Raw genomic sequence first — 12,983 nt, 5'->3', positions numbered from 1 at the left:
TATTGGCTCAATGGAATCTTTTTCTTTTCATGCAACTTTAACAAGGAACCTGTCCAGTAACACTTGTTTTTGCCTCCTTTTGAGGATTTTGCAAAAATGTGACATTGCATTGTCGTTAAACAGATTCATCACTCACATTGCTACAGCGTTATCCGGGTGGTGCTTTTCCATAAAATTTTGCACTGTCTCCCACATTTTATACATCTCCCTAATCTTATTTGAAGTGAGGGATTCTTCTTTTTCTCCTCCTCCTCTGCAGACAAGATGCAGATGCAGACTTCTTATAAAATCTTGCAATCTTGGCCACCTGCATACTTCGTTCGTACTTCTCAATGATTTCCTTCTTAACTTTCACCACGATCATCTCCTTCTTACCACCTTTCTTTTCAACCTTTTTCTGCATGGGGGCCATCGTATATGCTCGCACAGATGTTGACTACAGTACAGTATTAAGAAACTCTTGTCATATACTGTATTTAATGTAACTGGCAATAAGACAGCAGAGGGAAGGGTCTATATCTGCAGGCAGCCTAACCTAGAATGAAGCAAAGCATTCCTAACCTTACTCTTGTATGGAAAAGCAAAGGACTTCAAAGGGGCAAGCAAAGGGGCTTTGAAGTGACAAAAAATACACTAGTGCCAGTTGTGGTCACCTTCCAACGTTCTGAAAAATCACTGATTACTGCCAAACACTGCAGCTTGAGACCAAGCATCTGAGCGTGGGAGACCATCACCCACAATCCCACAACAAGCAAGAGAGAGGCAGGGAGGGAGGGAGGGAGGAACCATTGGCTCAGTTGTGATCATGTGACAATCAGCCTCACGTACTACTCATATTGCAAGACATCACTTGTTTATCAAGTTAAAATTTATAAGAAATATTTGCTCATCTTGCAGAATACTCGCAGAACAAGTTACTCACAATCCAAGGTTTTACTGTATTGTAAAATGATCACAAGTCTATTTAACATCCATCATCATATATACAGAACTTTTTTTCTCATGATGAGAACTTTAAGATCTACTCTTTTAGCAACTTTCATATATGCAATATAGTATTAATTATATTTTCCATGCTGTACATTACATTCCTAGGACTTATTTTACAACTAGACAGTTGAAGCTTTTGTCTTCCTCACCCATTTCACCCACCTCCCCACCACTTTTTGCCTCAGGGAAACCACCAATCTGTTCTTTTTATCTATGAACTTGGTGGCTTTTTTTCCAAGTACTTTTATGATTTCATTGATCAGATTTAAATTGCTCCATCGTGGATTTGGTTTTTTTTTTAAGTTTATTTATTTTGAGAGAGAGCATGAGTGGGGGAGGGGCAGAGAGTGAGGGAGAGAGAGAGAATCCCAAGCAGGCTCCACACTGTCAGTGCAGAGCCTGATGCAGGGCTTAAACTCACAAACTATGAGATCATGATCTGAGCCGAAATCAAGAGTCATACACTCAACCGAGAGAGCCATGCAGGTGCCCCAGTGAATTTATTTTTAGTTAGTATAATTCAACACCATTTATTGAATTAACCATCTTTTCTACACTGATTAAAAATAATCACCATTTTGTATTATAAAAAATAATGATTAATGTTTTATTAATTTTCTAAATATTTTAGGACAAAAATAATTATATTTTCATGTGTTAAGGTATTTCCTTATGGGACAATCCAACCAGAAGATATAATAATTGGAAATATTTATGCATTCAACATAGGAGCACCCAAATACACAGAACAGTTAACAACAAACAAAGAAACTGATAATAATAATAGAAGACTTTAACACCACACTACATCAATGGACTAATCATTTAAACAGACAATCAACAAGGGAACAACAGCTTTCTTTTTTTTCTTTTTAATTTTTTTTAATGTTTATTTTGAGAGAGAGACAGAGTATGAGCAGGAGAGGGGCAGAAAAAAAGGGAGACATAGAATCTGGAGCAGGCTTCAGGCTCTGAGCTGTCAACACAGAGCCCAACATGGGGCTTGAACCCATGGACTGGGAGATCATGAATGAGCAGAAGCCAATGCTTAACTGACTGAGCCACCCAGGCAACCTGGAAACAGCTTTCAATGACACAATGGACCAGATGGATTTGACAGATGCAGTAAAACCCTGGTTTATGAGCATAATTCATTCCAGAAACATCTTGTAATCCAAAGCAAATCATGCTTTGCATATCAAAGCAAATTTCAAGAACCATTGGCTCAGTTATGATAATGTGACATTCAGCCTCACATACTACTCATGTCACAAGATATCACTCGTTTATTAAGTTAAAATTTATTGGAAATGCCTTCTTGTCTTGCAGAACACTGATAGAACAAGTTACTCACAATCCAAGGTTTTATTGTATATTCAGAATATTCCATCCTAAAACATAATACGCATTCATTTAAGGTGCACATTTAACATTCTCCAGAACACATTACATATTAACCTCAACAAATTCAAGAAGATTAAACTCATGCCATGCATCTTTTCTGACCACAGTGCTATGAAACTAGAAATCAACCACAAGAAAAAAATCTGGAAAGACCACAAATACACAGAGGTTAAATTACATGCTACTAAACACAAATAGGTCAGCCAGAAAATCAAAGAAGAAATTGAAAAGTATATGGATACAAATGAAAATACAATGGTCCAAAACCTTTGGGATATAGCAAAAGCAGTTGTAAGAGGGTAGTTTATAGCAATAAAGGCCTACTTCAAGAAGCAAGAAAAATCTCAAATAATCAACCTAACCTTACACCTAAAGGAGCAAGAGGAAAAAAGAACACAAATGAAGCCTAAAGCCAGCAGGAGGAAGGAAACAACAAATATTAGAAAAGAAATAAATGATACAAATACTTAAAAAACAATAGAAAATATCAATGAAACCAAGAGATGGTTCTCTGAAAAAAATCAATTAAACCTCTAGCCAAATGTATCAAAAAGAAAAGCACCCAAATGAACACAATCACAATGAGAAAGGAGAAATAACAACCATCACCACAGAAATACAATCATTCAGAGAATATTATGAAAAACTACATGCTAACAAATTGGACAACCTAGAAAAAATGGATAAATTCCTAGAAACACCTGAACTACCAAAACTGAAACAGGAAGAAATAGAAAATTTGAACAGACTGATAACCAGCAAATATATTGAATCAGTAATCAAAAGACTCCCAACAAACAAAAGTTCAGGACCAGATGACTTCACAAGTGAATTCTATCAAACATTTAAAGAAAAGTTAATACCTGTTCTTCTCAAACTTTTTCCAAAAAATATGAGGAAGGAAAACTTCCAAATTCATTCTATGAAGAAATATTTCCCGGATACTAAAACAAGGTAAAGACACCACTGAAAAAGAGAACTACATCTCTGATGAACATAGATCCAAAAATCCTCAATAAAATATTAACAAAAAGAATCCAACTATACATTCAAAAAATCATTCATCACGATCAAGTGGGATTTATTCCTGGGTTACAAGGATGGTTCACTATTTGCAAATCAATCAACATGATACATCACATTAACGAAAGGTTCTTAATATGGTTGTTAAGAACCATACGATTATTCCAATGGATGCGGAAAAGCATTTGGCAAAGTACAACATCCATTCATGATAAAAAAAAAAAAAACCCTCAACAAAGTAGGCTTACTTTACACCTCTACATAACAAAGGCGATATATGAAAAAATCCACAAAAAACATCATCCTCAATGCGGGAAAAACTGAGAGCTTTTCCCCTAAGGTCAGGGACAAGATGAGGCTCTCCACTCTCACCACTTCCATTCAAAATAGTACTGGAAGTCCTATCTATAGAAATCAGACAACAAAAATAAATAAAAGGCATCCAAATTAGCAAGGAAGGATCCATTTACAGTTGACATGATACTATGCATACAAAACCTGAAAGACTCCACCAAAAACTGTTAGAACTGATAAATTCAGCAAATTTGCAGGATACAAAATCAATGTACAGAAATCTGTTGCATTTCTGTTGCACCAATAACAAAGCAGAAGAAAGAGAAATTAAGGAATCAGTTCCATTTACAATTGCACCAAAAGTAATAAGATACCTAGGAATAAACCTAACCAAGGAGGTGAAAGACCTGTACCCTAAAACTACAAAACACTGATGAAAGAAATTGAAGATGATACAAAGAAATGGAAAGACATTTCATGCCTTGAATTGGAAGGATATTGTTAAGTTTATACTACTCAAGGCAATCTATACATTTAATGACATCCCCATCAAAATACCAAGCATTTTTCACAGAGCTAGAACAAACAATTCTAAAATTTGTATGAAACCACAAAAGACCCCAAAATAGCCAAAGCAACCTAAAGAAAAGCAAAGCTGAAGGCATCACAATACTGGACTTCAAGTTATGTTACAAGGCTGTAGTAATCAAAAGAGTATGGAACTGTCACAAAAACAGACACCTAGATCAACAGGACAGAATTGAAAACCCAGAAATGAACTGACAACTGTATGGTTAATCAATCTTTGACAAAGCAGGAAAGAATATCCAATGGCAAAAGGACTGTCTCTTCAGCAAATGGTGTTGGGAAATGTGGACAGCAACATGCAAGAGAATGAAACTGGACCACTCTCTCACACCATAAACAAAAATAAATTCAACATGGATTAAAGACCTAAACGTGAGACCTGAAACTTTAAAAATCCTAGAAGAGAACACAGGCAGTAACTTTTTTGGCACCAGCCATAAAAACTTCTTTCTAGATAGGTCCCCTGAGACAAGGGAAACAAGTGAAAAAATGAACTCTTCTGAACTCTGCACAGTGAAGGAAACAATCAACAAACCTAAAAGGCAACCCAAAGAATGGCAGAAGGTATTTGCAAATGACCTATCCAATAAAGGGCTAGTATCCAAAATATATTTTAAAAACTTGTAACACTCAAAAAACAAATAATCCAATTAAAATTGGGCAGAACACATTAATAGACATTTCTGCAAAGAACACTGAGATGCCCAACAGACACATGAAACGATGCTCATCATCACTCATCAGGGAAATACAAATCAAAACTACAATGATATATCACCTCGCACCTGTCAGAATGGCAACAACACAAGAAACAAGTGTTGGTGAGGATGTAGAGAAAAAGGAACCCTTGTGCGCTGTTGGTGGGAATACGAACTGGTGCAGTCACTCTAAAAAACAGTATGGGGGTTAAAAATAGAATTACCCTATAATCCAGCAATTGCACTACTGGGTATTTACCCAAAGAATACTAAAATATAATTCAAAGGAGTATATGCACCCCAATATTTATAGCAGCATTATCAACAATAGCCAAATTATGGAAAGATCCCAAGTGTCCATCAACTGATGAATGGATAAAGAAGATATGGTATACCAAGGGATACAGGAGTACTGATGCATAGGGGCACTTGTACCCCAATGTTTATAGCAGCACTCTCAACAATAGCCAAATTATGGAAAGAGCCTAAATGCCCATCAACTGATGAATGGATAAAGAAATTGTGGTTTATATACACAATGGAATACTACGTGGCAATGAGAAAGAATGAAATATGGCCCTTTGTAGCAACGTGGATGGAACTGGAGAGTGTTATGCTAAGTGAAATAAGTCATACAGAGAAAGACAAATACCATATGTTTTCACTCTTATGTGGAGCCTGAGAAACTTAACAGAAGACCATGGGGGAGGGGGGAAAAAAAAAAAGGTTAGAGAGGGAGGGAGCCAAAACATAAGAGACTCTTAAAAACTGAGAACAAACTGAGGGTTGATGGGGGGAGGGAGGGAGGCGAGAGTGCGTGATGGACATTGAGGACGGCACCTTTGGGGATGAGCACTGGGTGTTGTATGGAAACCAATTTGACAATACATTTCATAATAAATAAATAAATAAATAAATAAATAAATAAATAAAATAAAAACTAAAAAAAAAAGAAGATATGGTATATATATACAATGGGATATTATACAGCCATAAAAAAAGAATGAATTCTTGTCATTTGCCATGACGTGGATGGAACTAGAGAATATTATTCTATGCAAAATAAGTCAGAGAAAGATAAATACTGTATGATTTCACTTATATGTGGAATTTAGAAAACAAAGTAATGGGGGGAAAAAGAGGGAGAAAGAGAGACAAACCAAGAAAGAGACGCTTAACTAAAGAGAACACATCGATGGTTACCAGAGGTGAGGTGGGTGGGAGGATGTGTTAAATAGGTAATAGGGACTGAGGAGGGCACTTGTCATAATGACTACCAGATGATGTATGGAATTGAATCACTATATTGCACACCTGAAACTAATACAGCACCTTATGTTAACTGGAATTAAAATTAAAACTCTAAGGAAAAAAAGATATTTCCTTATTACATTTAAACATGTGAACTATACCACAAGTTTCAATATCCTAACTTGGCATTTCTTTACATTTTAAAATACACTAGGAGGGCACCTGGGTGGCTCAGTTGGTTGAGCACCGACTTTGACTCAGGTCATTATCTCACAGTTCATGAGTTCGAGGCCCACATTGGGCTCTGTGCTGACAGTTCAGAGCCTGGGGCCTGCTTCAGATTCTGTGTCTCCCTCTCTCTCTCTGCCCTCCCCTGCTCATGTTCTGTCTCTCTCACCCTCAAAAATAAAAATAAAAAATATTAAATGAATGAATGAGTGAATGAATGGCGTACACTAGGAACCTCAAACAGGATACTGGCCAAGATTTTTCTTAACTGTAAGAGGCCCCTGAGAAATATGACCAGTTATCTGGCAGCTGCATTTATACAAGCAAGATACCCTAAGTTCCTCTAACTGCCCCAAATCAGAAACATGGAGACAAAGTCTTTTCATAGAGAAAAAAGGCTTGGCTGCAGACTTTTGAACAAAGATCAAGATGTTCATGTCACAAAGGCAATGGTTATGGTGATCTCAGAGCCAATGATGGCAAGAGGTGACACATAGAGATTGAAGGGGGCCAATAAAACATCTAAACTGCTTACAGTTATGTCCACCACCAGAAAGTCCTCAGATGTCATGGGTAGCAGAAAGGAGATGCAAAGTTTCTGCCGAGCAAAAAAAAAAAAAAAAAAAAGAGCCTGACAGAGAAAGTGTTCTACCCACTCCCCTACAACTGGATGGATAGCGGGCCGGGTGCGACAGGCAGGGTAGGGTAGACAGTGCTTTTGTTTGTTTGGAGGTTGGTTGTGATTTGGGGCAGATTTTTTGGTTTTGGTGTTTGGTTTTTCTGTTTGTTCCATGAAGTGGGTTCTGCACCTGTCTTTCTCATTGCCCTGAGTCGTTTTGATTGGATCTCCAAGATGCTTTCCCCAGGGTATGTTTTGGGGAAGAGCTCAGAATAGTCACATTGGATCTAGTTCCCCTGATTATTAAGTGACAAGGATAGGATAATAGAAGCTAGCTTTTTATATTTTGCTCTCTTGAATCTGAAACAAGTTTACTGCCAGAAACGGATGCTGATAAAAAATATATTCAAGTGACTGGGACTTGGAATCACCACAGAAAATATTCTTCTATTTAACATCAGAATGCAAAACAAGAAGTATGTTGGGCTTTTTGGTACTGGATGTTCAGCTGAATTACATCCATTCTCCATAGGGGCAGTTGGGTAAAGAAGACACGATATACACCCCAGTCCTTACCCCCCCCCCCCCCCGCCAGGAGGAGTCAACATATAGGAGACACTGGTGAACAAAAACAGACAATGCCCTCACTTCCTCTAGCTTACAGTCCAGGGCCTCTTAGAGGCAAAGAGAAGAAATAGCTTTCATTTCTCATAATACAAAAACTACAAGGGACGTTGGAGAGTATCCAGGTGAATGAATGGCTTCATTTTATAGACGAGAAAATTAAAACCGTCCCAAACCCATTCGTGAGAGTGATGAGGCTCCATGCTGAGTGCTCCATTTGGAACACTCATTTGACTCATTACAACCACATGGAGCAGCCCATGTAGTTAGGCCCATTTTCAGAAAGGTTTAGTCTCTAGGTTGTGAATAAATAACTGATGGATGAATGAATGAGGAATTCTAATGCATTTACTCTGTTGTTGCATTCTTTCCTGAGGAGCTCTCTGGACAGGTCACTGTTCCCCCATCAAATCTAGTCCTTTCCTGGGGTTCCCGGTCTCTGTAAATGGCCCACCACACGTCACTGACACAAGCCAAAAACATAGGACTCTCATTAATATCTTCGTCTCTCACAGGTACCTTGAAAATCCTTCACCAATTCCTGATAGTTTTTTAACTCCTACCACAGCTCTCCACCCCCCACCACTACTCCCCTCGTCCAAACTGCCATCATCTCTCACCTAATGACCACAGCCACCTCCTCACTAGGTCCCCACACGCATTCTGGGCTTCCTTCAATCTGCCTTCCAGGGCCTTCCAGCAAGGGTGGCCTTTTCCAAAGACGTGGTTTGAGGCCCAAAACCCCCACATGGGACAAAGCATGGCAGACACCCCAGTTTGAGATCTAAGGAGTTTCCTAAAAAGGGAACCTCCAGGATGCAATACATACTGACACTGGTACATAGGACCCAAACCAAATCCACTCTGATCTCTAACCCACCAGACTGCTACTGATTTCAGTAGCAATTGAACCTGCTGACAAGGTTCTCAGAGAAGAGACTGCAAAAAAAAAAGTAGCAAAGTTTCTTCAGACATGGGTTTTTTTCAGCCTCGGGTCTTATGTTGTCCATAGGACTGCATCTTGTTTTTCACTTCTTGCCCTTATACTGAGCTCTTTGCAATCTTACCGTCACCTTTTCATCCATCAGAGAGTTGACAAAGCCCACAGTACACCTGTCTTTGGCCCAGCCCCAAGCACAGATATTAGAAGATCCTTGAGTTAACACTTATAGGCCATAGTTTATATTCTCAAGACCTTAGTCATAGGTGAGAGCTAGTGAACGAGGCAATATATACACTTTTATTTTCAAATACTGGAAGATTATCTAGTGGCTACTGGGATGGGAACAGGCATGTGTGAAAACTGTCAGTCAACATTTGCATTGCAAGGACTGAAGCCAATTTAAGTAGGAAAGGAGATTGTTAGGATAGTGGATGGCCTGATACTGCCCGAATCAGGCATGGGGGATTCAAAAGTCAAGGGCAGTGCCCCCAAGCAATTCTACCTTCTGCAGTGAGGAGCAGGAAGGAAGGAGGGAATAACACTCCCAACTCTGTACAGGGGCTCAGGATCTAAGCACCTAAAAAGAATTACAACCAAGTAATTACACTTGCAGGTACATATTCAAAACACAGAAGGCAGGGACTCAAACAGTTATTTGTACCAACGTTCATAGAAGCATTATCCACAATAACCAAAAGGTTTCACAAACAACCCTAATGTCCATTGATGGGTGAATGGATAAACAAAAGGTGATGTATATATACCATGGAATATCATTCAGTCTTCAAGGGAAATGAAGTTCTGATTCATGCCACAACATAGATGAATCTTGAAGACATACTAAGTAAAATAAGTGAGTCAACAAAAGGACAAATACTGTCTGATTCCTGTTTTATGAGTAGCCAAATTCTCAGAGGCACAGGTACAATGGTGGTTACCAAGAGCTGGAGAGAACAAGGGGAAACCACTGTTGAATGGATACAGAAGTTTTGAAGGAGATATGAAAAAGTTGTGGGTGTAGATAGTGGGGATGTACTTAACCTCGTGAACGCACTCGAGGCCATTGAATTGTATATTTACTAATGGTTAAAATGATAAATATTATGTATTTTTTTACTGCAGTCATAAAAAAGGGTTGCAAACACCCACAACACTCATTTTTCAGTGTAGACTCTTCCATACATTCATATTCGTGGGCATGTATTACTTATTTAAAGCAGATTTTTTTAAATTAAGGGATTTATACAGTTATAGGATATGCTTTCAACTATGTAAAAGTGGATCTACTATATCTTAGAAATGGTAAGTTATTGAGAAAAAAACCTGCAAAGGCCAAAAACTGCATCTATGTGTAAATGTATTCATCAATGTAAATAAATTCACTCACTGCTGTTGCTCCCACAGACGCAGGGAACAGACTCTCTCCCTTTCTTCCCTCTCCTCCATGTCCAACCCCAGCTTCCTGTCACACACATCGTGAATTTCATAACTCTAGCAATCTCTCAACCAAAAAGAAATTCTTGGCACAAGATTTATCACTCCCCCAAAACATAATGCAAATTATATTTTTAATGCCTGGAGCATTTATTTGAGAATGTGAACAATAATTGCAGGACTGTCACAAAAAGACTTGCAGTCTCTTCCCCCATTCTCTCCCCCCGCCCCCCGCACCACCAAAAAAATAGAGAACAATGGAGGATGTGGAAGCTGTCACTGGCCTGGGGAGTGCAGACAGCCAAAATGGATCTCCAGTAGCGTTCATATGAAACCACAAAGGATCAGGTTAGTCAGCCTCTATTTCTTGGCTGACGCTTTTGCACCGTGATACCACAGCGTTCATCCATGATGGCAGACGTACACAAGTCAAAATAACTTACCAGCGAATCTTTAAGAAGCCTGCTATGTGCCCAGCACTGTAACCTCAAGTCTCTATTCTGCCAGATCTAAGATGTCAAATGGAAGAGGGAAACTGTCCAGCTCTTCAGTGTCCCCGTTGAGCTTCTTGAGAACGGGAAGCAGGTTTTGTTCACTGCCCAATGCCTGACACATAGTAAGCGCCTAAAAGATGTTTGCAGTGATGCCTGAATGAGGAAACCAAGTGAAGATCCAGGGCGCTTTGCCGCATAGACAGGTATGACAAATAATCAATGGCCTCGCCTCCGTAGACTGACAGCAAGTGGATCAGGAGCCCAAGTCAAGCTGCCATCGTGCTGAGCAGTGGCCAGGAAAGTAGGGACTTCAGTCCTTCCACAAGCACTTAGTGAATGGCTCCTCTGTTGCAGACACTGCACCAAACTCTGAGGGTACACAGGAAAAGGGGATGCCACCCCTGCACTTGGGCTGCTTCGGTTGCTTTCAGTCTTGAGGGAGAAGATGTGTCCGCCTACAACCACAGCACAGAGTGGGAAGGGCCTCCTATAGGAGGCGGTGGGAGCCCCATGGAGGGAGCAACAGATGGGGGAACCTCTGAAGAGCCGGAATTTCAAGCAGGGACAGGCGGCCTGTGGTGGAGGGAGGAATAGCAGGAAAGATGCTTCGAAAGGGCCCAGAGAGCAGGCCTGGAAAGGACACCACAGGAAGAGGGGCTGCAAAGGAAGGAGCCAGGAGGAAAGCAGGAGGTGTTGGAAAAAGAAAAAGATAAAGATCGAGGTGCTTGGGGGAGGAGGGTGACTGAAGACAACTTGCCCTCTCTGTTTCCCTGGGAGAGCTCTAAAAGGAGATTGGGCTGGTTGGCTGGCTGGCTGGGGGTAGCACATCAGCAGTGAGAGAAGGCTGGGGGCTGGAGGAGGCTCCATTGGAGCCCAGAGAAGCATCTGTATGAAGAAAAGAGTTGGACACCATTGCCCTCCTGCCTCTGCGGCGTGGCATTGCTCTGAGCAGGTTTCTGACTGACTGTCCTCTGTCCCCACAGCGGCAGGTAGGGTCCGTAACTTCAGCCTGCGCCGGACCCAAAAGAGGTAGGGTTGTGTGGGAAGGAGTTCAGGATCCTCAATTTTTTTCTAATCCAGATTTTCCAATTCTGCATCTTGAATTCGCGTCCTCATCTATAAAGTGAGCGGAAAGACCAGGTATCTGAAGTCCATTCCAGTCCTAAGAGTCTCGGACTCCTTGACTTAGGATCCATTCCAGGTATGGTAAACATGGTGTTATGGGCTAAATTGTGTCCCCCAAAATTGGTATGCTGAAGCCCTAACTCTTAGCACCTCAAACCATGGCTGCATTTGGAAGCAGAGCCTTGAAAGAGATAATTAAGGTTGAACAAGTCATATGGGTGGGTCCTAATCCAGTCTGACTGGTATCCTTTTAAGAAAAGGAAACTTGGACAAAGAGACACAGGAGCACAGAGACTCACAGAGAAAAGGCCACGTGAGGAAAAAGTAAGAGGGCTGCCACCTGCGAGCCCAAGAGAGAGGCCCTGGGAGAACCCAAACCTGACACCACCTTGATCTTGGACTTTGAGCGTCCAGAACTAGGAGAAAATAAATTTCTGTCGTTTAAGCCACCAGCCTGTGATATTTTGCTATGACAGCCCTAGCAAACTAATGCATCTGGTAACAGACCAACTGTTAAAAGGTTAAATTGTCCAAGAAGAGGACTTCCTCAACTAAAACAGCCTCTGGTTCTTTTGACACTCAGCCAGTTCGCCTGGGGCTCTGTGCCATGACTAATAAAGATGCAACTCAATATAACAAGCTCTGGCTGGATGCCAGCCACTATAAGAGGCAATAGCAGTACACACGTAATTCTCCAAGGTCTTGGGATTGAGAGGAGATGGAGAAAGGTCAATCAAAAATCTGACACCAGCCAAAACCCCTAAATCTCTCCTCTCTCCATATGTGACCTCCGCCTCCAACAACTGATGGATTCTCCTCGCCTGGGGCTAGCCCAGTCTCTCCTGGAGGTGCTGATCAGCCACAAGAAAGCAGGAAAAGAAAGCAAAGTATAGAAATCCACAGACTTGGATTAGCCATTGCTACAGAGGGGAAGCCGAGATGGCTCCCCAGGAGGGACTCCTGCTCTCAAAGGGAGAAGACAATTCAGGCAGGAAAGGACGGAGAAGACTTTCTGGCATTTGTAATCACTAAGGCAGGCATCTCCTGAATGGAAAAGAATAGTATGAAAGCATGTACATCATTTTCTCATCTATGCCCAGAAAAGCGTGGAAAAAAAAAAAGAAATCTCACATCTGAGCTCTTTCTTTGGATAAAAATATGACGCAACACAGAGAGGCAAAGAGGCCTGGAAAATGGCAAGAGGGAAAGAAAGATCTGGAGGTTGTTTCATTTTTATAATTAATATCCTATCAGAGATGAATATCTTT

General features: G+C 40.5%; 1 long non-coding RNA gene across 2 annotated transcripts in view; it reads right to left on the bottom strand.

Annotated features, from left to right (window-relative positions):
• LOC128314098 (uncharacterized) overlaps positions 1–11,269 on the bottom strand; it is a 248,497-nt gene extending 237,228 nt beyond the window's left edge. The window contains exon 1 of one of the 2 annotated variants that reach the window (XR_008295504.1): positions 10,540–11,269. This is a non-coding gene — a long non-coding RNA (uncharacterized LOC128314098). The remainder of the gene's footprint in view (positions 1–10,539) is intronic. The other variant, XR_008295506.1, reaches the window with a different exon arrangement.
• Between the last annotated feature and the right edge of the window lie 1,714 nt (positions 11,270–12,983).

This window comes from Acinonyx jubatus, chromosome A1 (genome assembly GCF_027475565.1).
Source record: "Acinonyx jubatus isolate Ajub_Pintada_27869175 chromosome A1, VMU_Ajub_asm_v1.0, whole genome shotgun sequence".
NCBI lineage: Eukaryota > Metazoa > Chordata > Mammalia > Carnivora > Felidae > Acinonyx > Acinonyx jubatus.
Note: the sequence above shows the minus strand (reverse complement) of the source record. Positions and strands in the feature narration are given on the sequence as shown.